The sequence below is a fragment of the Coregonus clupeaformis genome, unplaced genomic scaffold (assembly GCF_020615455.1).
Source record: "Coregonus clupeaformis isolate EN_2021a unplaced genomic scaffold, ASM2061545v1 scaf0647, whole genome shotgun sequence".
NCBI classification, from domain to species: Eukaryota; Metazoa; Chordata; class Actinopteri; order Salmoniformes; family Salmonidae; genus Coregonus; species Coregonus clupeaformis.
Window position 1 is genome coordinate 199,121 of NW_025534102.1, and position 27,179 is coordinate 226,299.

The 27,179-nt window shown below is 41.4% G+C and overlaps 1 long non-coding RNA gene and 1 pseudogene across 1 annotated transcript; both read left to right on the forward strand.

The window, feature by feature from the left end:
• Nucleotides 1-758: 758 nt before the first annotated feature.
• On the forward strand, nt 759-17,186 carry LOC121555258. Its single transcript, XR_006658960.1, has 4 exons — nt 759-775; nt 2,496-2,615; nt 5,162-5,281; nt 17,158-17,186. It is a non-coding gene; the product is annotated as an uncharacterized LOC121555258 (long non-coding RNA).
• Nucleotides 17,187-17,653: 467 nt separating this feature from the next.
• On the forward strand, nt 17,654-19,436 carry LOC123485332 (annotated as a pseudogene).
• Nucleotides 19,437-27,179: the final 7,743 nt, after the last annotated feature.

Here is a 27,179-nt window from a genome sequence, read left to right on the forward strand (position 1 = left end):
ACATTATGAACATCTGCTTTTTCAATGACATAGATTGACAGGTGAATCCAGGTGAAAGATATGATCTCTTCTTGATGTCACTTGTTAAATCAACTTCAATCAGTGTAGATGAAGGGGAGGAGACAGGTTAATGAAGGATTTTTAAGCCTTGAGACAATTGAGACATGGATTGTGTATGTGTGCCATTCAGAGGGTGAATGGGCAAGACAAAATATTTAAGTGTCTTTGAACAGAGTATGGTAGTAGGTACCAGGCACACAGGTTTTTGTCAAGAACTGCAACGCTGCTGGGTTGTTCACGCTCAAAAGTTTCCTGTGTGTATCAAAAATGGTCCACTACCCAAAGGACATCCAGCCATTTTGACACAACTGTGGGACTAATTGGAGTCAACATGGGCCAGCATCCCTGTGGGACGCTTTCGACACCTTGTAGAGTCCATGCCCTGACGAGTTGAGGCTGTTCTGAGGGCAAAAGAGAGGGGAGGTGCAACTCAATATTAGGAAGGTGTTCTTAATGTTTTGTATACTCAGTGTATGTTTTTTGCTTTATGTAATGGCATATATTTTATTGCTTCATGTAATGTATTTTATCTATTGAAATATAGTTTTGATATATTTTAAAATGTAGTTTCATGGGGATTTATTATGTTTTCCAGAATCTCCAACCAAACTCTGAGATCAGTCTCTCCAGTACCCAGTCATCTGTCCATGAAGAGTGACTTCTCTATGGATCGTCCTATACATTTTAGTGATGGACCAGTGACCTTTGACCCTAGGTAAGTTACTGGTCAGAATTTATGATATTACTATTGAAGAGGAGAATCTTCTAGATCTGAAACCAGATGTATTTTGTGTATCTGAGTATATACTGTAAAGCATCTGCTTATAATTAGTTGTTTATGTCATATATTTTAATACACTGAGTGTACAAAACATTATGAACACCTGCTTTTTCCATGACATAGATTGATAAGGTGAATCCAGGTGAAAGATATGATCTCTTATTTATGTAAGTTTTTAAATCAACTTCAATCAGTGGAGATGAAGGGGGAGAGAGGTTAATGAATGATTTTTAAGCCTTGAGACAATTGAGACATGGATTGTGTAAATGTGCCATTCAGATGGTGAATGGGCAAGACAAAATATTTAAGTGTCTTTGAACGGGGTATGGTAGTAGGTACCAGGCACACAGGTTTTTGTCAAGAACTGCAACGCTGCTGGGTTTTTCACGCTCAAAAGTTTCCTGTATGTATCAAGAATGGTCCACTACCCAAAGGACATCCAGCCATTTTGACACAACTGTGGGACGCATTAGGCGTCAACATGGGCCAGCATCCCTGTGGGAGGCTTTCGACACCTTGTAGAGTCCATGCCCTGACGAGTTGAGGCTGTTCTGAGGGCAAAAGAGAGGGAGGTGCAACTCAATATTAGGAAGGTGTTCTTAATGTTTTGTATACTCAGTGTATGTTTTTTTGCTTTATGTAATGGCATATCTTTTATTGCTTCATGTAATGTATTTTATCTCTTGAAATATAGTTTTGATATATTTTAAAATGTAGTTTCATGGGGATTTACTATGTTTTCCAGAATCTCCAACCAAACTCTGAGATCAGTCTCTCCAGTACCCATTCATCTGTCCATGAAGAGTGACTTCTCTATGGATCGTCCTATACATTTTAGTGATGGACCAGTGACCTTTGACCCTAGGTAAAAATGTATCATATTACTATTGAAGATGAGAATCTTCTAGATCTGAAACCAGATGTATTTTTGTGTATCTGAGTATATACTGTAAAGCATCTGCTTATAATTAGTTGTTTATGTAATATATTTTAATACACTGAGTGGAAAACATTATGAACACCTGCTTTTTCCATGACATACATTGATAAGGTGAATCTAGGTGAAAGATATGATCTCTTATTTATGTAACTTGTTAAATCAACTTCAATCAGTGTAGATGAAGGGGAGGAGAGAGGTTAATGAAGGATTTTTAAGCCTGGAGACAAATGAGACATGGATTGTGTAAATGTGCCATTCAGAGGGTGAATGGACAGGGTATGCCTTTGAACGGGGTATTGTAGTAGGTACCAGGCACACAGGTTTTTGTCAAGAACTGCAACGCTGCTGGGTTTTTCACGCTCAAAAGTTTCCTGTATGTATCAAGAATGGTCCACTACCCAAAGGACATCCAGCCATTTTGACACAACTGTGGGACTAATTGGAGTCAACATGGGCCAGCATCCCTGTGGGACGCTTTCGACACCTTGTAGAGTCCATGCCCTGACGAGTTGAGGCTGTTCTGAGGGCAAAAGAGAGGGGAGGTGCAACTCAATATTAGGAAGGTGTTCTTAATGTTTTGTATACTCAGTGTATGTTTTTTGCTTTATGTAATGGCATATATTTTATTGCTTCATGTAATGTATTTTATCTATTGAAATATAGTTTTGATATATTTTAAAATGTAGTTTCATGGGGATTTATTATGTTTTCCAGAATCTCCAACCAAACTCTGAGATCAGTCTCTCCAGTACCCAGTCATCTGTCCATGAAGAGTGACTTATCTATGGATCGTCCTATACATTTTAAGGATGGACCAGTGACCTTTGACCCTAGGTAAGTACTGGTCAGAATTTTTTATATTACTATTGAAGAGGAGAATCTTCAAGATCTGAACAAATATGTATTTTGTGTATCTGATACTATTGAAGATGAAAATCTTCTAGATCTGAAACCAGATGTATTTTGTGTATCTGAGTATATACTGTAAAGCAGGAGGGGGCTTTGTGTGTTTTGTCCAATCAGTGTATATTTTAACATGTTGTTTCATAGTGGTTTATTTATTCCCCCCCCCTGTAGTAGAGAGTATAGCCAACCAAGATATCAGTCATGGCCCTTGTTGTTACAGATACATATTATTGTATTGATATAACACAGATACAGTAGCTCTTGTGGAAACGAGACAAATCCAATCGCCTTGATACTAAATCAAAACATCATATGTTTTGCAAAAATCGCTCTGCCAGTTGCTGGTTGCTAAAATTCTAATTGTTCACGTTATTTCAGTTTATGTGACAAAACAAGCAAGTATAGTGTAGAGAATCATTGTATCATCAAAACCGATATGAAATATATTTTCCATAAACAAAAATATTGTATTTTCAACGGGTGTACAAAACCGAAATTGTTTGAGGTTGTGGACAGGTGTCATTTATACTGATAACAAGTTCAAACAGATGCCATTAATACAGGTAACGAGTGGAGGACAGAGGAGTCTCTTAAAGAAGAAGTTACGGGTCTGTGAGAGCCATAAATCTTGCTTGTTTGTAGGTGACCAAATACTTATTTTCCACCATAATTTGCAAATAAATTCCTTAAAAATCCTACAATGTGATTTTCTGGATTTTTTATCCTCAATTTGTCTGTCATAGTTGACGTGTACCTGTGATGAAAATTACAGGCCTCTCTCATCTTTTTAAGTGGGAGAACTTGCACAATTGGTGGCTGACTAAATACTTTTTTTCCCCACTGTATACTGTAAAGCATCTGCTTATAATTAGTTGTTTATGTCATATATTTTAATAGACTGAGTGTAGAAAACATTATGAACACCTGCTTTTTCCATGACATAGATTGATAAGGTGAATCCAGGTGAAAGATATGATCTCTTATTTATGTAAGTTGTTAAATCAACTTCAATCAGTGGAGATGAAGGGGAGGAGAGAGGTTAATGAATGATTTTTAAGCCTTGAAACAATTGAGACATGGATTGTGTAAATGTGCCATTCAGATGGTGAATAGGCAAGACAAAATATTTAAGTGTCTTTGAACGGGGTATGGTAGTAGGTACCAGGCACACAGGTTTTTGTCAAGAACTGCAACGCTGCTGGGTTTTTCACGCTCAAAAGTTTCCTGTATGTATCAAGAATGGTCCACTACCCAAAGGACATCCAGCCATTTTGACACAACTGTGGGACGCATTGGCGTCAACATGGGCCAGCATCCCTGTGGGAGGCTTTCGACACCTTGTAGAGTCCATGCCCTGACGAGTTGAGGCTGTTCTGAGGGCAAAAGAGAGGGGAGGTGCAACTCAATATTAGGAAGGTGTTCTTAATGTTTTGTATACTCAGTGTATGTTTTTGCTTTATGTAATGGCATATCTTTTATTGCTTCCATGTAATGTATTTTATCTCTTGAAATATAGTTTTGATATATTTTAAAATGTAGTTTCATGGGGATTTATTATGTTTTCCAGAATCTCCAACCAAACTCTGAGATCAGTCTCTCCAGTACCCAGTCATCTGTCCATGAAGAGTGACTTCTCTATGGATCGTCCTATACATTTTAGTGATGGACCAGTGACCTTTGACCCTAGGTAAAAATGTATCATATTACTATTGAAGATGAGAATCTTCTAGATCTGAAACCAGATGTATTTTGTGTATCTGAGTATATACTGTAAAGCATCTGCTTATAATTAGTTGTTTATGTAATATATTTTAATACACTGAGTGTAGAAAACATTATGAACACCTGCTTTTTCCATGACATAGATTGATAAGGTGAATCTAGGTGAAAGATATGATCTCTTATTTATGTAACTTGTTAAATCAACTTCAATCAGTGTAGATGAAGGGGAGGAGAGAGGTTAATGAAGGATTTTTAAGCCTGGAGACAAATGAGACATGGATTGTGTAAATGTGCCATTCAGAGGGTGAATGGACAGGGTATGCCTTTGAACGGGGTATGGTAGTAGGTACCAGGCACACAGGTTTTTGTCAAGAACTGCAACGCTGCTGGGTTGTTCACGCTCAAAAGTTTCCTGTGTGTATCAAAAATGGTCCACTACCCAAAGGACATCCAGCCATTTTGACACAACTGTGGGACTAATTGGAGTCAACATGGGCCAGCATCCCTGTGGGACGCCGACACCTTGTAGAGTCCATGCCCTGACGAGTTGAGGCTGTTCTGAGGGCAAAAGAGAGGGGAGGTGCAACTCAATATTAGGAAGGTGTTCTTAATGTTTTGTATACTCAGTGTATGCTTTTTGCTTTATGTAATGGCATATATTTTATTGCTTCATGTAATGTATTTTATCTATTGAAATATAGTTTTGATATATTTTAAAATGTAGTTTCATGGGGATTTATTATGTTTTCCAGAATCTCCAACCAAATTCGGAGATCAGTCTCTCCAGTACCCAGTCATCTGTCCATGAAGAGTGACTTATCTATGGATCGTCCTATACATTTTAAGGATGGACCAGTGACCTTTGACCCTAGGTAAGTACTGGTCAGAATTTTCTATATTACTATTGAAGAGGAGAATCTTCAAGATCTGAACAAATATGTATTTTGTGTATCTGATACTATTGAAGATGAAAATCTTCTAGATCTGAAACCAGATGTATTTTGTGTATCTGAGTATATACTGTAAAGCAGGAGGGGGCTTTGTGTGTTTTGTCCAATCAGTGTATATTTTAACATGTTGTTTCATAGTGGTTTATTTATTCCCCCTGTAGTAGAGAGTATAGCCAACCAAGATATCAGTCATGGCCCTTGTTGTTACAGATACATATTATTGTATTGATATAACACAGATACAGTAGCTCTTGTGGAAACGAGACAAATCCAATCGCCCTTGATACTAAATCAAACATCATATGTTTTGCAAAAATCGCTCTGCCAGTTGCTGGTTGCTAAAATTCTAATTGTTCACGTTATTTCAGTTTATGTGACAAAACAAGCAAGTATAGTGTAGAGAATCATTGTATCATCAAACCGATATGAAATATATTTTCCATAAACAAAAATATTGTATTTTCAACTGGTGTACAAAACCGAAATTAAAAGAGCGCAAAACCGAAACTTAAGACCGGGAAGCAAAGAAATAGCGCACATAGAACAGATCTACCGCTTCCTAGACTTGCTTTGAATGCCAGATCTTACGATTTCTATATGTATTTGGTCGGGTCACCCAAAAAGTTACATATTGCACCTTTTAACCTTTATTTAAGGCAAGGTAGTCTGATAGGCCCTTTTCACGTGACGTCAGACAACTTCCGTTCTGCCGCGATGCAGGTTATGTTTACATCCGGTGTCGCTTAGGAACGCTTAGCTAGTAGCACATCATTATGGAGTTCACCCAGTCCCTTTCACATCTGCCACCAATACGACTTAACGACGTAGAACGACTTGCTGACAAGTGGTCCCTTACTTCAAGATCGAAGCTTGATAAAGGCTACAAGTTCTTCGTTGAAGGTTACCTGTTTGATTATGAAGGTACGTGTTTATCTTTATTTAGCTTAAATTAGCCCTATGCTAGCGAAGGTTATGAGCTGACGAGTTTCTGTTTTGCAGCCTCTTTTTAATATTACTGCTGTTTGTATCGACCGTAAGATAAGAGTCAGTAATGTATTAATGGCTAATGCTGCGCCCTTTCTCCCAATCACTGTATTGAAACAGTCTCAAGTGTAGTTAACGGTGAGGTGACAGTGAGAGGGCGATGTTACAGGTCCATGAAGAAAAATGAGGAGGCTCATCGGCTTCAGGTTTCTCAGATAAACAGTTCTCTAACATGCCGTGAAGCAGAGGGATAAACAGAATCCCAAAACACAGTGAAGACCTCCTTTGAGCTGAATCGTGTGTGTAGCGATAGTCCTCATCTGTGACACAAAAATTAAAAAGGAGTGGATGCTGCTTCTTAACTGTCAGGTGCTGGATCTCAATTTCTAGGGACAACACTTGCAGCTCCAACTCTCGAATTCTTTGAGTAGCACTTTCCAGTTTACCTTAAGGGGAAGAAAAAGCATACATGTTGGTAGGTTAGTTATTACTCATCTATCCCATCCCATTTTCAATAAATAAAACTGAAGAAGCTTCTAAGATGGATGAGGTTTAAAACGCCAAGTCTTTTCACAGAGAGACCAGTTACTCCAAATCGTAGTATAAAAATATTATTTTTACTTAACTGCCATATACTTTTACTTTTTTTGCCAAAACAGATACATGGTTACTCTTATTTGTAATACTAACCAGGAGAAGGACGGCAGGCATAGTCGTGATCGTTTGTCACTGCAGGCAAAGCACCCTCTGTGCTGTCAGGCATCTCATGATCAGAATCATCCAGGACAGCAACACCAAGACGCTTTCTTGCTCGGCTGGTAAACTGACTCCCGAGCTTGTGAGCCGCCTCCTATATGTGTGAAATTAACCATATGCTTGTCATGATACATTTTGGTAATCACTTTTCAGTCCCTAAAATGACAAAATGTAGCAGCTATATTGCATCAGGATTAAATTATTAAACATTTTGTACAAGTAATATATTATTGGATTACAGTAGTATTACGTTTAACGCTGTCTACCTATCCTTACCCCAATCATTCCAGTGGAATCTAGACGGCACTGATCCCTGTTTAATACGGATCCGTCCACTGGCCGATGTGTATCTATCCTCAGGGGGAAAGTGCTGACTGCAAACAAAGGTGCTCCCACGAAGAATCTTAAAACTTGGTCCCTCATCTCTCCTGATCGCCCCTCACCCAACGGGCACGATTTCTCCATCAACAGGGAAATCGTGAAAACTCAGATACGGGAATTTCTGTTTGTTGTTTGAACAAAATGGTACACTGCAATAGCATCTTCTCGAAGATTGTGCCATAGCTTCGGTGTTGGATGGGATACTGTTGCGATACAGACACCGGGAGAAAAGAAACAGCTAAATTAACATTCAGCTTTGACCAGGAATCAATATTTATCTAGCTATCATGCACAACAGTATTTGAATAGGTGAGTTACTATACATTCATGAATAAACTAACTGCCTAACAAAGGGTTAGATAGCTAGCTAAGTAAACTTGTTACATTACAGCCAGGCAGCAATGTAACGCTACCTTTAACGTTATCGGGTATCTGGTACTAAGTTGTTGTTAGCTAACGTTAGCCCACTTTTAAGTAACTAAGGCAGTGAACAATTATGAATTAACAATAACGTTAGCAAGTTACAAACCATTGCATATACGTAAACATTATTACTCTTAACTTTACTAATTTAACTTAAACGTACCTTTTGGAATTTCTTCAAGTAGCTAGCTTGCTAGTTAGTGGTCAACAGTTGTATTTTCGTTGAGAAGTCTCAGGTTACGGGCGAACGGAAGTGAAGTTAACCTGCTACGCGGAAAGGCGGAAGTTAGATGACGTCATCGTGAAAAGGGCCTATTGAGACCAAGGTCTTTTTAAATGGAGACCTGCATGACAAGACCAAGCAAGAACAAAATAAAAGTAATTAAAGCAATTACACAATAAAAGTAATTACAGCAATTACACTACAAGTAATTATAGCAATTACACAATAAAAGTAATTACAGCAATTACACAATACAAGGAAATACAGCAATTACACAAAAGTAATTACAGCAATTACACAATACAAGTTAGACTGACAGATGCTACAATCAAGGCAGGCGGAAACACAAAAAGAAAAATACAAAAAAAACCATGATAAAAAACCCCATGATAAAAATCAACCACATTCCTCAGTGAATAGGTCCTCTACTAACAATCTGAATTGACCGAAAGTCACCCATGCATCAAACTGTACGGTATTTTGAAGATTGTTCCATAAGTGAGGTGCAAAGAAATGAAAAGCTGTTTTACCCAAATCTGTAGTGACAGAAGGAAGGAGTTCTCCATCTAAATCTGTAGTGACAGAAGGAAGGAGTTCTCCATCTAAATCTGTAGTGACAGAAGGAAGCAGTTCTCCATCTAAATCTGTAGTGACAGAAGGAAGGAGTTATCCATCTAAATCTGTAGTGACAGAAGGAAGGAGTTCTCCATCTAAATCTGTAGTGACAGAAGGAAGGAGTTCTCCATCTAAATCTGTAGTGACAGAAGGAAGGAGTTCTCCATCTAAATCTGTAGTGACAGAAGGAAGGAGTTCTCCATCTAAATCTGTAGTGACAGAAGGAAGGAGTTCTCCATCTAAATCTGTAGTGACAGAAGGAAGGAGTTATCCATCTAAATCTGTAGTGACAGAAGGAAGGAGTTCTCCATCTAAATCTGTAGTGACAGAAGGAAGGAGTTCTCCATCTAAATCTGTAGTGACAGAAGGAAGGAGTTCTCCATCTAAATCTGTAGTGACAGAAGGAAGCAGTTCTCCATCTAAATCTGTAGTGACAGAAGGAAGTTCTCCATCTAAATCTGTAGTGACAGAAGGAAGCAGTTCTCCATCTAAATCTGTAGTGACAGAAGGAAGCAGTTCTCCATCTAAATCTGTAGTGACAGAAGGAAGGAGTTCTCCATCTAAATCTGTAGTGACAGAAGGAAGGAGTTCTCCATCTAAATCTGTAGTGACAGAAGGAAGCAGTTCTCCATCTAAATCTGTAGTGACAGAAGGAAGGAGTTATCCATCTAAATCTGTAGTGACAGAAGGAAGGAGTTCTCCATCTAAATCTGTAGTGACAGAAGGAAGGAGTTCTCCATCTAAATCTGTAGTGACAGAAGGAAGGAGTTCTCCATCTAAATCTGTAGTGACAGAAGGAAGCCGTTCTCCATCTAAATCTGTAGTGACAGAAGGAAGGAGTTATCCATCTAAATCTGTAGTGACAGAAGGAAGGAGTTCTCTATCTAAATCTGTAGTGACAGAAGGAAGGGAGTTATCCATCTACATCTGTAGTGACAGAAGGAAGCAGTTCTCCATCTAAATCTGTAGTGACAGAAGGAAGGAGTTATCCATCTAAATCTGTAGTGACAGAAGGAAGGAGTTCTCCATCTAAATCTGTAGTGACAGAAGGAAGGAGTTCTCCATCTAAATCTGTAGTGACAGAAGGAAGGAGTTCTCCATCTAAATCTGTAGTGACAGAAGGAAGGAGTTCTCCATCTAAATCTGTAGTGACAGAAGGAAGTTCTCCATCTAAATCTGTAGTGACAGAAGGAAGCAGTTCTCCATCTAAATATGTAGTGACAGAAGGAAGCAGTTCTCCATCTAAATCTGTAGTGACAGAAGGAAGGAGTTCTCCATCTAAATCTGTAGTGACAGAAGGAAGGAGTTCTCCATCTATATCTGTAGTGACAGAAGGAAGGAGTTCTCCATCTAAATCTGTAGTGACAGAAGGAAGCCGTTCTCCATCTAAATCTGTAGTGACAGAAGGAAGGAGTTATCCATCTAAATCTGTAGTGACAGAAGGGAAGGAGTTCTCTATCTAAATCTGTAGTGACAGAAGGAAGGAGTTATCCATCTACATCTGTAGTGACAGAAGGAAGCAGTTCTCCATCTAAATCTGTAGTGACAGAAGGAAGGAGTTATCCATCTAAATCTGTAGTGACAGAAGGAAGGAGTTCTCCATCTAAATCTGTAGTGACAGAAGGAAGGAGTTCTCCATCTAAATCTGTAGTGACAGAAGGAAGGAGTTCTCCATCTAAATCTGTAGTGACAGAAGGAAGGAGTTCTCCATCTAAATCTGTAGTGACAGAAGGAAGGAGTTCTCCATCTAAATCTGTAGTGACAGAAGGAAGGAGTTCTCCATCTAAATCTGTAGTGACAGAAGGAAGGAGTTATCCATCTAAATCTGTAGTGACAGAAGGAAGGAGTTCTCCATCTAAATCTGTAGTGACAGAAGGAAGGAGTTCTCCATCTAAATCTGTAGTGACAGAAGGAAGGAGTTATCCATCTAAATCTGTAGTGACAGAAGGAAGGAGTTCTCCATCTAAATCTGTAGTGACAGAAGGAAGCAGTTCTCCATCTAAATCTGTAGTGACAGAAGGAAGTTCTCCATCTAAATCTGTAGTGACAGAAGGAAGGAGTTCTCCATCTAAATCTGTAGTGACAGAAGGAAGGAGTTCTCCATCTAAATCTGTAGTGACAGAAGGAAGCAGTTCTCCATCTAAATCTGTAGTGACAGAAGGAAGCAGTTCTCCATCTAAATCTGTAGTGACAGAAGGAAGGAGTTCTCCATCTAAATCTGTAGTGACAGAAGGAAGGAGTTCTCCATCTAAATCTGTAGTGACAGAAGGAAGCAGTTCTCCATCTAAATCTGTAGTGACAGAAGGAAGGAGTTATCCATCTAAATCTGTAGTGACAGAAGGAAGGAGTTCTCCATCTAAATCTGTAGTGACAGAAGGAAGGAGTTCTCCATCTAAATCTGTAGTGACAGAAGGAAGGAGTTCTCCATCTAAATCTGTAGTGACAGAAGGAAGGAGTTCTCCATCTAAATCTGTAGTGACAGAAGGAAGGATTTATCCATCTAAATTTTACATTACAGGTTTTTTTTGTATTCTGGTTAGCCATACTATATTGTTAAAATTCCATAGGTGTTATATTTAACATTTTAGCAGACGCTCTTATGCAGAGCAACATAGGGCAATTAGGGTGAAGTGCCTTGCTCAAGGGCACATTGGCTGATTTTTCACCTAGTCGGCTCGGGGATTCAAACCAGCGACATTTCAGTTACTGGCTCTTAATGCTAAGCTACCTGCCGTGACAAGTTGCATCAGATGTGCTAGCTCTCAAACTGCTGTGGGTCACTGTAGTGATTGCTTCAGGAAACTTAGTTTGCTAATGAGGCTTTCCAGCCAATTGTGTCAATTAGGTTAATTGCTCTGAGCTTCTTTATTCATTCACAATGCACATTAGTGACATCTGCTGGTCAGCAATAAATAGCAATGTGTGATTATCAGATAAAGGTCATTTTTTCTCCACTGATTTGATCAAAACTCTTTAGCGGTAAGTCGTTGGCTTTAATAGCCTCCAGTCAGTTCACATCTTTACATCATGCTGTCACGATCGTTTATAGACGGGACGGAACCAGGCGCAGCGTGATATGCATACATGTTTATTAACGAATAAACACAACGATAAAACAATAAACAAACGATACGTGAAGTCCAAGGCAGCACAACATACCATACCATACCATACCATACCATACCATACCTTAACACAGAACAAGATCCCACAACCAACTAGTGATCTACACGATCTAGATCTGAACATAGAAAATGCAACATAGAAATTACTACACAGAAAATACACACCCTAACTCAACAAATACGAGTCCCCAGAGTCAGGGCGTGACAATACCCCCCCCCCCCAAAGGTGCGGACTCCGACCGCACAACATAAACATAACAGGGTAGGGGCCAGGTGGGCATTCCACTTGGAGGCGGATCCGGCTCAGGGCGTGACGACCACTTACTCTCCGCCTCCCTGTTGCACCCCTGGTCTGGTCTGGACCTCGGCGCGCTGCTTCCCCTCTCCTTCCTCCCACGAAGTACCAAGCCCTGTCTGGACCCTGGTGTGGGAGACCCCGAACCTGGAGAGGGGCTGGCGTCTGGGTCTGGACTGGAGCCGCTGACCGGAGCTGGACCCGACGACGGTGTAGCGGATTGCTCTGGCTCCGGAGTGGAGCAGCTAACCGGAGCTGGATTAGGCACCGGTGGGACAGGCACGGGCCGTGCCGTAGTGGACACACGCACCACTGGCTTGGTGCGAGGAGCAGGAACAGGCCGGACCGGACTGGCGACGCGCACCACTGGTTTGGTGCGAGGGACAGGAACAGGCCGGGCTGGGCTGGCGACAGCGCACCACTGGCTTGGTGCGAGGGACAGGAACAGGCCGGGCCGGCTGGCGGCGCGCACCACTGGCTTGGTGCGAGGGACAGGAACAGGCCGGGCCGGGCTGGCGCGCGCACCACTGGCTTGGTGCGAGGGGCAGGAACATGCCGGGCCGGGCTGGCGACAGCGCACCACTGGCTTGGTGCGACGGACAGGAACAGACCGGACCGGGCTGGCGACGGGCACCACTGGCTTGGTGCGAGGGACAGGAACAGGCCGGGCCGGGCTGGCGACGCGCACCACTGGTTTGGTGCGAGGGACAGGAACAGGCCGGACCGGGCTGGCGACGCGCACCACTGGCTTGATGCAAGGAGCAGGAACGGGCCGGACCGTGACTGGGAACACGCACCACTGGCTTAGTGCGGGGAGCAGGAACGGGTCAGGCCGTACTGGGAACACGCACCACTGGCTTAGTGCGGGGAGCAGGAACGGGCCGGACCGGACTGGCGACACGCACCACTTGCTTCTGCTACCTAACCAGCTCCTCTCGCCGTGCCTCTACACCTTCCTTCTTCCTTTTTGCCCCCTGTAGCTCCTCCCTCTGACCGAATAACTCCTGCTCCCTCTGAACCAATAGCCCCCGTAACATGGTGGCCTCCTCTCCTAACCTGCAGATCCGCCCTTTAACGGCCTCCTGCTGCCTCGTCTGCACACCGTGTGCCCCCCAAAATGTTCTTGGGTTGCCTCTCGGGTCTCCGTCGCATCGGCACTGTTGGCGCCGTTTCTCCTCTCCTACCTGGGCATCCTCCTTCATCGCCTTCCGGTAACGGACGGCCTCCTCCTCCGTATTTCTCCCCCAACCGAGGAGGACATCTACTAATGTAACCTCCTGTTGAATTCCCGGCATTTGCTCCTGAACACGCTGCTTGGTCCTCGTTTGGTGGGATCTTCTGTCACGATCGTTTATAGACGGGACGGACCAAGGCGCAGCGTGATATGCATACATGTTTATTAACGAATAAACACAACGACAAAACAATAAACAAACGTAACGTGAAGTCCAAGGCAGCACAGCACAGCACAACACACCATACCATACCATACCATACCATACCATACCATACCATACCATACCATAACACGGAACAAGATCCCACAACCCACTAGTGCCAATAGGCTGCCTAAGTATGGGCCCCAATCAGAGACAACGAGCTACAGCTGCCTCTGATTGGGAACCACACCGGCCAACATAGATCTACACATACTAGATCTAAACATAGAAAATGCTTACATAGAACATCACCACAATGAATATACACACCCTGACTCAACAAATACGAGTCCCCAGAGTCAGGGCGTGACACATGCTTATTTTTCTGCCTTCAAGTTGACTATTTTTCAAAAATGGAATCAATGGCATTATTGAGGATGCTTAAGAGAGAAGCTTATACTATACTAAATAAAACAAATGATTTGAACAGTGCAGAAAGTGTGGTTTCGCAAAACTATTTTCTAAATAGTGTCTCTTCAACGGGATTCGAACTCATACCCCCCACATCCTGGAATGTTCCATAGTTCCCTACTCTACCAGCTAAGACACCAGTCAGTTGAAATTACTTGTACAAAATCCTAACTAAATGTATAAGTATGATATCCCGTAGTGGTCGGTGTTTGAAAGCAGCTTAATCGAAGAAAGCATCGGAACCACGGTGAAATCAGTGGGATCTCGCATTTTGCAACACACGGTTTGAAAAAGCATGTGATTAAACAAAGCTTCGGACATCATTGATGAAGTACTTCTGATAAAGTGATACACTTATCGGAACACTGATTCGAAGTTAGCTGCTTAGCGATTTCAACGCATGCCTTGGAGCTTCAGTATGAAACGTAACATCACTAGATCACTGAGGAGAGAATTGAGAACCACTGACTTAGTCAACCGTTCTCAATTGACAAGGCCATACGTGAGTCATTCACAAGACACCGTCACTGGCCATAGTCCTACATAACTGTGTGTATTAACAGTCATTGCAGAACACAACACATTAGATAAACGTCAATGGCACTCACTCACTGTTACACAAAAAGAGCTTTGAACAAACCACTCCGCAAAATATTCTAATGAGCCACTGCCTCTACATTTTAATTATCACTAAAACGCAAATAACCCTTTTTGTGAACTGCAAAGAACCATTGAATGGCTTGAAGGGTTCTTTGAGTCATTATGGTTCCACATAGAACCATCACCTTCCCAAAGAACCCTTGCGGAACCCTCTTTTCTTAGTGTGTACATTCTATACTTTTGAAGATTTCTACAATCTGAGTTCATATAGTTTAGTAATACCACTGTGGACATGTTTCTACAACCTTCTGAGTTCATATAGTTTAGTAATACCACTGTGGACATGTTTCTACAACCTTCTGAGTTCATATAGTTTAGTAATACCACTGTGGACATGTTTCTACAACCTTCTGAGTTCATATAGTTTAGTAATACCACTGTGGACATGTTTCTACAACCTGAGTTCATATAGTTTAGTAATACCACTGTGGACATGTTTCTACAACCTTCTGAGTTCATATAGTTTAGTAATACCACTGTGGACATGTTTCTACAACCTTCTGAGTTCATATAGTTTAGTAATACCACTGTGGACATGTTGCTACAACCTTCTGAGTTCATATAGTTTAGTAATACCACCGTGGACATGTTTCTACAACCTTCTGAGGTCATATAGTTTAGTAATACCACTGTGGACATGTTTCTACAACCTTTTGAGTTCATATAGTTTAGTAATACCACCGTGGACATGTTTCTACAACCTTCTGAGTTCATATAGTTTAGTAATACCACTGTGGACATGTTTCTACAACCTTCAGAGTTCATATAGTTTAGTAATACCACTGTGGACATGTTTCTACAACCTTCTGAGTTCATATAGTTTAGTAATACCACTGTGGACATGTTTCTACAACCTTCTGAGTTCATATAGTTTAGTAATACCACTGTGGACATGTTTCTACAACCTTCTGAGTTCATATTGTTTAGTAATACCACTGTGGACATGTTTCTACAACCTTCTGAGTTCATATAGTTTAGTAATACCACTGTGGACATGTTTCTACAACCTTCTGAGTTCATATAGTTTAGTAATACCACTGTGGACATGTTTCTACAACCTTCTGAGTTCATATTGTTTAGTAATACCACTGTGGACATGTTTCTACAACCTTCTGAGTTCAATAGTTTAGTAATACCACTGTGGACATGTTTCTACAACCTTCTGAGTTCATATAGTTTAGTAATACCACTGTGGACATGTTTCTACAACCTTCTGAGTTCATATAGTTTAGTAATACCACTGTGGACATGTTTCTACAACCTGAGTTCATATAGTTTAGTAATACCACTGTGGACATGTTTCTACAACCTTCTGAGTTCATATAGTTTAGTAATACCACTGTGGACATGTTTCTATAACCTTCTGAGTTCATATAGTTTAGTAATACCACTGTGGACATGTTTCTACAACCTTCTGAGTTCATATAGTTTAGTAATACCACTGTGGACATGTTTCTACAACCTTCTGAGTTCATATTGTTTAGTAATACCACTGTCGACATGTTTCTACAACCTTCTGAGTTCATATAGTTTAGTAATACCACTGTGGACATGTTTCTACAACCTTCTGAGTTCATATAGTTTAGTAATACCACTGTGGACATGTTTCTACAACCTTCTGAGTTCATATTGTTTAGTAATACCACTGTGGACATGTTTCTACAACCTTCTGAGTTCATATAGTTTAGTAATACCACTGTGGACATGTTTCTACAACCTTCTGAGTTCATATAGTTTAGTAATACCACTGTGGACATGTTTCTACAACCTGAGTTCATATAGTTTAGTAATACCACTGTGGACATGTTTCTACAACCTGAGTTCATATAGTTTAGTAATACCACTGTGGACATGTTTCTACAACCTTTTGAGTTCATATAGTTTACTAATACCACCGTGGACATGTTTCTACAACCTTCTGAGTTCATATAGTTTAGTAATACCACTGTGGACATGTTTCTACAACCTGAGTTCATATAGTTTAGTAATACCACTGTGGACATGTTTCTACAACCTTCTGAGTTCATATAGTTTAGTAATACCACTGTGGACATGTTTCTACAACCTGAGTTCATATAGTTTAGTAATACCACTGTGGACATGTTTCTACAACCTTCTGAGTTCATATAGTTTAGTAATACCACTGTGGACATGTTTCTACAACCTTCTGAGTTCATATAGTTTAGTAATACCACTGTGGACATGTTTCTACAACCTTCTGAGTTCATATAGTTTAGTAATACCACTGTGGACATGTTTCTACAACCTTCTGAGTTCATATAGTTTAGTAATACCACTGTGGACATGTTATCCTTTCCAGAGGCTACTACCACACTCAGAGAGCAGAGTATTCTGTTCCCAGCTGTCTGTCTATGAACAGTATTAACATCTACAATCTCTCTCTCCTTTATCTCTGTAGTGGATGGTCTACTCTGTTAGAGGATCAGTATTAACATCTACAATCTCTCTCTCCTTTATCTCTGTAGTGGAAGGTCTACTCTGTTAGAGGATCAGTATTAACATCTACAATCTCTCTCTCTCTCCTTTATCTCTGTAGTGGATGGTCTACTCTGTTAGAGGATCAGTCCAGGTGTGCAGTGTGTCAGCAGGTGCTGAGGGATCCAGTCTCTATCACCTGTGGACACAGGTTCTGCAGACAGTGCATCACCAGATACTGGGAGAAACCTGCTCCTTCAGGAGACTATGACTGTCCTCAGTGTAGAAAGAGATCCAGAACACGGCCTGTACTACAGCACCTGAGTCAACCCAATAAAACACGAGGCTCTGAAAACAGTAAGACCACTTGCACACGTGGGCCAAGTCAAGACCTTAATATGATTTACAGTAGTTAACTACAATATTATGAGATAATAGAAGTTACTGTAGTTGTGGAAGGCCCACTTTTCATCCTGTCAATGAATGTTTCTGATACACATCATTGTTCTTCTTCCCTTGTAGTGGATGACAGCCTGCAAGAGAGCTATAGTAAACCATAAAGACAGTCTGAAAAGGAGGTATGAATGTGTGATAGAAGGTATGGAAAAAGCAGGGAACCAAACTCCCCTCAACAGGATTTACACAGAGCTCTACATCACAGAGGGAGAGAGTGAAGGGGTTAACAATGAACATGAGGTGTGGCAGCTAGAGACAGCATCCAGGACACCAACCTCACATGACACAGCAATCCACTGCAATGACATCTTTAAACCCTTACCAGGCCAAGAGAGAAGCATCAGAACTGTGCTGACGAAGGGCATCGCTGGCATCGGGAAAAACAGTCTCGGTGCAGAAGTTCATCCTAGACTGGGCTGAAGAGAAGGCGAACCAAGATGTGGATATCATATTTGTGCTTCCTTTCCGGGAGCTGAACTTGATTAAAGATCTCCAGTACAGTCTTCTCAGACTTTTAAATGGCTTCCACACAGAACTAGACATAGGCAATGCAAAGAAACTCACTGCCTGTAAAGCTATGTTCATCTTTGATGGTTTGGATGAAAGCAGACTTCCATTGGATTTCCAGCACAATGAAAAGGTGTCTGATGTCACCCAGACATCATCTGTCGATGTTCTGCTGACAAACCTCATCAAGGGGAATCTGCTTCCCTCTGCTCTCCTATGGATAACCTCCCGACCAGCAGCAACCAATCAGATCCCCCCTAAGTGTGTTGACCAGGTGACAGAGGTACGAGGGTTCAATGACCCACAGAAGGAGGAGTACTTCAGGAAGAGATTCAGTGATGAGGACCTGGCCAGCAGAATCATCTCACACATAAAGACATCAAGGAGCCTCCACATCATGTGCCACATGCCAGTGTTCTGTTGGATTTCTGCAATAGTCCTTGAGCACATGTTGAGTACAGACAAGAGGAGAGAGATGCCCACGACTCTGACTGAGATGGCAATACACTTCCTGCTCATTCAGACCAGCCTGAAGAACCAGAAATATCATGGAAGAGATGAGATGGATCAACAGGAGCTCATGGAGTCAGATAAGGAAATTCTTCTGAAGCTGGGGAAGCTGGCGTTTGAAAATCTGGAGAAGGGTAATCTCATGTTCTATGAAGAAGACCTGAAAGAGTGTGGCATTGATGTCAAAGAAGCCTCAGTGTACTCAGGAGTGTGCACACACATCTTTAAAGAAGAGTCTGTGTTATTTCAGAGAGTGGTGTACTGCTTTGTTCATCTGAGCATTCAGGAGTTTCTCTCAGCTGTCTACATGTACCATTGTTACACAACCAAGAACATGGATGCACTGAAGCCCTTCCTCAAGGGAAAGTCTAGAGCTGCATCTGAAGAGCTAACCTTGCATGAGGTGCTGAAGAGTACCGTGGATAAAGCCTTGGAGAGCAAGAACGGACACCTGGACCTCTTTGTCCGCTTCCTTCATGGCATGTCACTGGAGTCCAATCAGAAACTCCTACGAGGTCTGGTGACACAGACAGAAAGCAGTCCAGACAGTGTCCAGAAAACAATCCGATCCCTTAAGGTGATGCAGAGGAAGAACATCTCCCCTGAGAGGTGCATCAATCTCTTCCACTGTCTGATAGAGATGAAAGACCATTCAGTACAAGAGGAAATCCAAGCGTACTTGAGGTCAGAGAAGAGATCCAAAAACCTCACACTTTCTCAGTGTTCAGCACTGGCCTACATGCTACAGATATCAGAGGAGGTTCTGGATGTGTTTGACCCGAAGGTATACACTACATCAGAGGAGGGTCGTAGGAGACTGCTCCCAGCTGTGAGAGGCTACAGGAAAGCTCTGTAAGTATTCATGGAAATATCCCACACCAAAATACATTGTAGGTACAGCAGCATTTTTATTGGCTGACTGGCTCTGTAAGTACTCATGTGACTATCCCTAAGACCAAACTTTACTGTATGTAAGAACAACAATATTTTCATTGGCTGACTAAACTTTCTATCAGCTGAAAAGACTTAAACAAACTGTAATACAAACGGATCAGAAAAGTTGTAGCATTGAGACATCTATACACAGTGTTCACATTATTAGTGCAGAGGTAACTGTAAGCAGGGGAAGCTAAATGTAACATTTTAATACAACCTGTCCCTCATGGTATTTACTCTGTTGACAGACTCACTGGCTGTAAACTCACAGACACATCCTGTGAAGTGTTGGCCTCAGTTCTCAGTTCAAACCCCTCAAACCTGAGAGAGCTGGATCTGAGTAACAATCACCTGAAGGATTCAGGAGTGAAGCTGCTCTCTGCTGGACTGGGGAATCCCCACTGTAAACTGGAGACTCTGAGGTCAGTATTCCTGTAGTTGGTCAACAAGTGATAACTGTTCACCAGATCCACATGTGTTTACCAGGCACACATAGTCCACACCATATGTGTTTGGACAGTGAAGCTTACAGTTTTAAATTTGGCGCTATGCTCCATCATTTTGGATTTGAAATTGTTTCATATTAGGCAACAGTACAGAATGTACATTTTTATTTGAGGGTATTCATACATACCTGTTTTACTGTTTAGAAATGAAAGCACTTTATGTATGTAGTTCTCTAGTTCTCCCATTTGAAAAAGTCATAAGTATTTGGACAAATTAATTTAGTCCAATGTTTAGTGTTTTAGTGTTTGGTCTTTGAATATTCCTTACCTGCAGTGATTACATCAAGCTTGTGAATCTACAAACTTTTGAATGCATTTGCAGTTTGTCTTGGTTGTGTTTTGGATGATGTTTTTCCCAATAGAAACTGAATGGTGAATAATGTCCTGTCATTTTGGAGTCACTTCACTTGTATTGTCAGTAAGAATAGAAGATGTTTCTGAACACTTCTACATTCATGTGGATGCTACCATGATTATGAATAATCATGAATGAATCGTGAATGATGATGAATGAGAAAGTTACAGAGGAACAAGGATCATACCCCCTCTGTTATTGGTAATGGTGTGAGGTTAGCATGTTTTGTTGTAGCCTCTGTAACTTTCTCATTCATTATTATTCATGATTCATTCATGATTTTTCTTAATCATGGCATCATCAGGATTAATTTAGTAGTGTTTAGAATAGGGGTGTAACGATTCGTTTTAACAACGATTCGATTTGTATCACGATTCGTGGTTGTCGATACGATTCAAGGACGATATTGGTTCATTTAGAACGATACGATCCGAAACGATTCAGTGACTTGAAATCGATTCAGTAACCTTTTAGCCAAAAATTCAACCAGTGTGACTGAAATAAATACCTGGTAACCAGTTTCATTTTAATGGCTGGCAATAGTCTTGATATTTTTTAACAGTGTTTCATGACTCCATGCAGACCATCTGGTATTATGAAACTTACCAAAAGTCTCACAAGTCCGTCTGTTATGGCCTGTGCGGTTCGGTCAGCACCCAATTCAATCAGTCCAATAAAGTCCGAAGTAAACTCTCCGTTGCTGGACACAGACACAATGTAAACTATTTCCTGCTCAGTTTTTGTGATGTCCTCAGATCCATCAAAAAGCATTCAGTAAATGAACATCCTCAGAATAGGAAGACATGGGACGTGCGTGTTTAGCTTTATGGAAAGAGAAAAATATTAAACAGAGCTTGCCGCTGTTCTTCATTCAGCTTTGCGACTGGACATTTATTCTCGGCTAGCTTTTAGCAATGGCTTGCGCCACATTCGTGTGCTCCTTGCTCTTTTCATGTTTGTCAAATAAAGGATGGTTGAAATTCTTTGAGCCTTTATAAAATGCACCTGTTTTGTCTGCTAGATGTGGATTTGAGCGGCAAATCTTGCACCACATTTCAGTGCGCTCATCGTTAGCTTCAAGCCACTTTTCCGAAAAAAGTATTTTCTTCGGCTCTGGCTCCAGTTGGCGTTTCTTTGTAGGTGGCGAAACGCAAAGAAGCTGCTTAATGTCTGTTGCTTTTTGGACATCCCTGACAGTAGTTGACAAGCAACATGTCATGTGTAAGGTTAGATGAGAAGATCGGTCAAGTACGCAAAGGCGCGTAGTAACACAAGTGGCATTACGCATTCCTGATTTTTGTCGCGCTTGCGTATCTGCGTACCAGTTATGTGCACCCCTGCATATAAAGTCTGACGTGCTTAAATCCAATGGGTTATTTCTAGTATCGATACAATCGATTTATTACATTTTAAAAACGATGTTAGATCGATATATGTTGTCCAAAAGGCCAACTCGCCGAGCACAGATCGATATAGTTGGATCATATGAATATAAATCGATACATCGATGTAGTAGATGGATCGTTACACCCTAGTTTAGAAACATGTTATCTACTCACTTAGACAGAAAATTACTCCAGTCATCATCCACCATTCAGTTACTATTGGGCAAAACATAACCCAAAACACAACCAAAACAAACTGCAAATGCAACCAATGAGTTCACAACCAAATACTCAACTTTTGACTACGTTAATACACTATAAGTCAAATGGTCAGAATACGTTTGACTTCGTCAAATAGGGGGACTAGATACATAAAGTGCTTTCATTTCTAAACGGTGAAACAGATATGTATTAAAATACCCTCAAATAAAAGGTGACATTATATACTGTCACCTCATATGAAACATTTGATCTCAAATCCAAAATGGTGGAGTATAGAGTCACATTTAAAATGTCAGTTTCACTGTCAAAATAGATATACTGTGGACTGTATACTCAATACAATCTAAATCTGATACCTCACTGTCTATCTTTTTGACTGATACTGCTTTTTAAACTGCTCTGGTCAGTCTACTCAAATATTTGTAATATGCATTTTTCTATCTACAAGCAATACTTTGATAATTTGTCATTTCTAATAATGAAACATTCATTTATGAATAGATATGGCAGGTTTCAGGACACTGATATATCTAAATATGTTGAAAAAAATATACTGCCACTATTTTAACCACCAAAGAATAGCAGTGTGGTTTTTTAATATGATTTGACTCTTTGCAGGCTGTCAGGCTGTCTAGTCACAGAGGAAGGCTGTGCTTCTCTGGTCTCAGCTCTGAAGTCAAACCTCTCACACCTGAGAGAGCTGGATCTGAGTAACAATGACCTGAATGATTCAGGAGTGAAGCTGCTCTCTGCTGGACTGGGGAATCCCCACTGTAAACTGGAGACTCTGAGGTCAGTATTCCTGTAGTTGGTCAACAAGTGATAACTGTTCACCAGATCCACATGTGTTTACCAGGCACACATAGTCCACACCATATGTGTTTGGACAGTGAAGTTTACCGTTTTAAATTTGGTGCTATGCTCCAGCCTTTTGGATTTGAGATAGAATGTTTCATATCAGGTGACAGTATATAATGTCACCTTTTATTTGAGGGTATTCATACATATCTGTGTTACTGTTTAGAAATGAAAGCACTTTATGTATCTAGTTCTCCCATTTGAAAAGGTCTTATTTATTTGGACATATTCACTTATATTGTATTAAAGTAGTCATAAGTTTAGTATTTGGTCCCATATTCCTTTCCTGCAGTGATTACATCAAGCTTGTGATTCTACAAACTTGTTGAATACATTTGCAGTTTGTCTTGGTTGTGTTTTGAATGATGTTTTTCCCAATAGAAACTGAATGGTGAATAATGTCCTGTCATTTTGGAGTCACTTCACTTGTATTGTCAGTAAGAATAGAAGATGTTTCTGAACACTTCTACATTCATGTGGATGCTACCATGATTATGAATAATCATGAATGAATTGTGAATGATGAAGAATGAGAAAGTTACAGAGGAACAAGGATCATACCCCCTCTGTTATTGGTGATGGTGAGAGGTTAGCATGTTTTGTTGTAGCCTCTGTAACTTTCTCACTCATTATTATTCATGATTCATTCATGATCTTTCTTAATCATGTCATCATCAGGATTAATTTAGTAGTGTTTAGAAACATGTTATCTACTCACTTAGACAGAAAATTACTCCAGTCATCATCCATCATTCAGTTACTATTGGACAAAACATAACCCAAAACACAACCAAAACAAACTGCAAATGCAACCAATGAGTTCACAACCAAATACTCAACTTTTGACAACTTTAATACACTATAAGTCAAATGGTCAGAATACTTATGACTTTTTCAAATAGGGGGAATAGATACATAAAGTGCTTTCATTTCTAAACGGTGAAAAAAATATACTGCCACTATTTTCACCACCAAAGAATAGCAGTGTGATTTTAATATGATTTGACTCTTTGCAGGCTGTCAGGCTGTCTAGTCACAGAGGAAGGCTGTGCTTCTCTGGTCTCAGCTCTGAAGTCAAACCCCTCACACCTGAGAGAGCTGGACCTGAGCTACAATCACCCAGGAGACTCAGGAGTCAGACTGCTCTCTGCTGGACTGGAGGATCCACACTGCAGACTGGAGAAACTCAAGTATGTAGAGGGTTTATGTCAATGTTCATATCAGACATGTTGGAGTTATCAGGCTAGTTAAGACAAACATTCTGACCACCACTTGGACTAAGTTATATAAAGACTGTGTGTGTGTGTGTGTGTGTTTGTGTGTGTGTGTGTGAGTTCAGTGTGTGTGTGTGTCAGTGCGTGTGTGTGTGTCCAGTGTGTGTAGTGTTAGTGTTAGTGTGTGTGTGTGTGTGTGTGTGTGTGTGTGTGTGTGTGTGTGTGTGTGTGTGTGTGTGATGTGTGTCCAGTGCGTGAGTGTGTGTGTGTGTGTTTGTGGGTCCAGTGTGTGTCCTGATACACGTGCACACACACACACACACACTGACAAACACACAAACTGGACACACACACACACACACACAATGGACACACAAACACACTGGATACACACAGGACACACACCTACACACACTGGACACACACACACATTGGGCACACACACACGCACACACACACACTGGACACAAACGCACACTGGACAAACACACACACACCTACACACACACACAGGACACACACACACTGGACACACACACAAACACACTGGACACACACTGGACTCACACACACACACACACTGGACACACACATACACACTGGACACACACACACAAACTGGACACGCACACACACACTGGACACATACACACAAAGGACACACACACACACACACACACACACACTGGACACACACACACTTGACACACATACACACACACACACTGGTCCCAGACACACAAAAAGGAAACACACACACAAATACACACACACACAGACAGTGGACACACACACACACACACACTGGACACACACACACACTCACACACTAGACCCACACACACACACAGACACACACACACACACTGGACCCACACACACACACTAGACACACACACACACACACTCACACACACTAGACACACACACTGGACACACACACAGACTGGACACACACACAGACTGGACACACACACACACTGGGCACACACACACACACTGGACACACACGCACACTGGACAAACACACACACACCTACACACACACACAGGACACACACACACACTGGACACACACACAAACACACTGGACACACACTGGACACACACACACACACACACACTGGACACACACACACACTTGACACACATACACACACAAACTGGACACACACACACACACACACACTGGTCCCAGACACACAAAAAGGAAACACACACACACACACACACAGACACACACACACACACACACACACACACTGGACCCACACACACGCACTGGACACACACATACTCACACACAATGGACACACACACACACACACACACACTGGACACACACGCACACTGGACAAACACACACACAGCTACACACACACACAGGACACACACACACTGGACACAAACACACTGGACACACACTGGACTCACACACACACTGGACACACACACACACACACACACACACTGGACACACACACACTTGACACACATACACACACAAACTGGATACACACACACACACACACACACACACACACACTGGTCCTAGACACACAAAAAGGAAACACACACACAAATACACACACACACACACACACACGCACACACACACTGGACCCACACACACACTTGGACAAAGTTACATGCTGACTGTGTGTGTGTGTGTGTGTGTGTGTGTGTGTGTGTGTGTGTGTGTGTGTGTGTGTGAGTTCAGGTGTATCCCTCAATGACTGTCTGTTCTTCTGCTTACCGCTACAGTGTGGAACATGGTGTAGAGATCACAATGAAACCTGGACTTAGAAAATGTGAGTGTTGACTGCTGTGAAGAATATGACTAAGAATAAGTCTTAATTCAAGTGAAGTCAAAGTCAAAGACCACCATCATTACTTACTTGGTCATATTAAATATCAGCTGTAGTTCTACAGAAGCACAAATCAGGGACACCAAAGTTTACAAAGAGTTGCTTTGACAATGTGTGTGTCTGTGTGTGTGTGTGGCGTGTTTGTGTTACTTTAGAAATGTGTGTGTGTGTGTGTTCATGCATGCATGCATGAAGGTGTGTGTGTGTGTGTGTGTGTGTGTGTGTGTGTGTTCAGGGTGTATGTGTATTCAGGATGTGTGTGTGTGTGTATGTAATTAATGTCTGTGTGTGTGTGTTGCATGTTCGTGTTACGTTAGAAATGTGTGTGTGTGTGTGTCCAGTGTGTGTGTGTTCAGGATGTGTGTGTGTGTGTAATTAATGGGAATAAGTGTGTTTTATATTACCATACAGTAGAACATATGATCATTGAACAAATCTCAAGTTACCTTAACTTCTCCTTTTGATACCTAGAAACATCTACATTAAATGAATTAGTGAAAAGTGAGTTAACATTCTAATGTCAATGATGATGATTTCTAATATTGTGTTTGGTTTCATCCATCAGATGTCTGTGATCTCACACTGGACCTAAACACAGTAAACAGAGACCTCTCTCTGTCTGAGGAGAACAGAAAGGTGACATGGAGGAGAGAGAAGCAGCCGTATCCTGATCACCCAGAGAGATTTGAGGGCCATAGACAGGTGCTGTGTAGAGAGGGTCTGATTGGGCGCTGTTACTGGGAGGTAGAGTGGAGTGGGTTAGGGGTTGATATAGGAGTGACATATAAAGGAATCAGCAGGAGAGGAGAGGGTAAGGACTGTCTGATTGGATGGAATGACAAGTCCTGGAGTCTGTTCTGCTCTGACAACCGTTACACTGCCTGGCACAATAATAAGTCCACTACCATAGACGTCCCCTCCTCCAGATCCCACAGAGTAGGAGTGTATCTGGACTGGCCAGCCGGCACTCTGTCCTTCTACAGAGTCTCCTCTGACACACTGACCCACCTGAACACATTCCACTCCACATTCACTGAGTCCCTCTATCCAGGGTTTAGGATTTGGGACTCGGTGTCCCTATGTTAAATACACACTGGACACTGTACACACACACACACACACTAGACACACACACACACACAGACACACTGACACACTGACACACACACACACTGGACACACACACTAAAACACACTGGACACACAAACACACTTGATACACACACACTGTACACACACACACACACACACACAC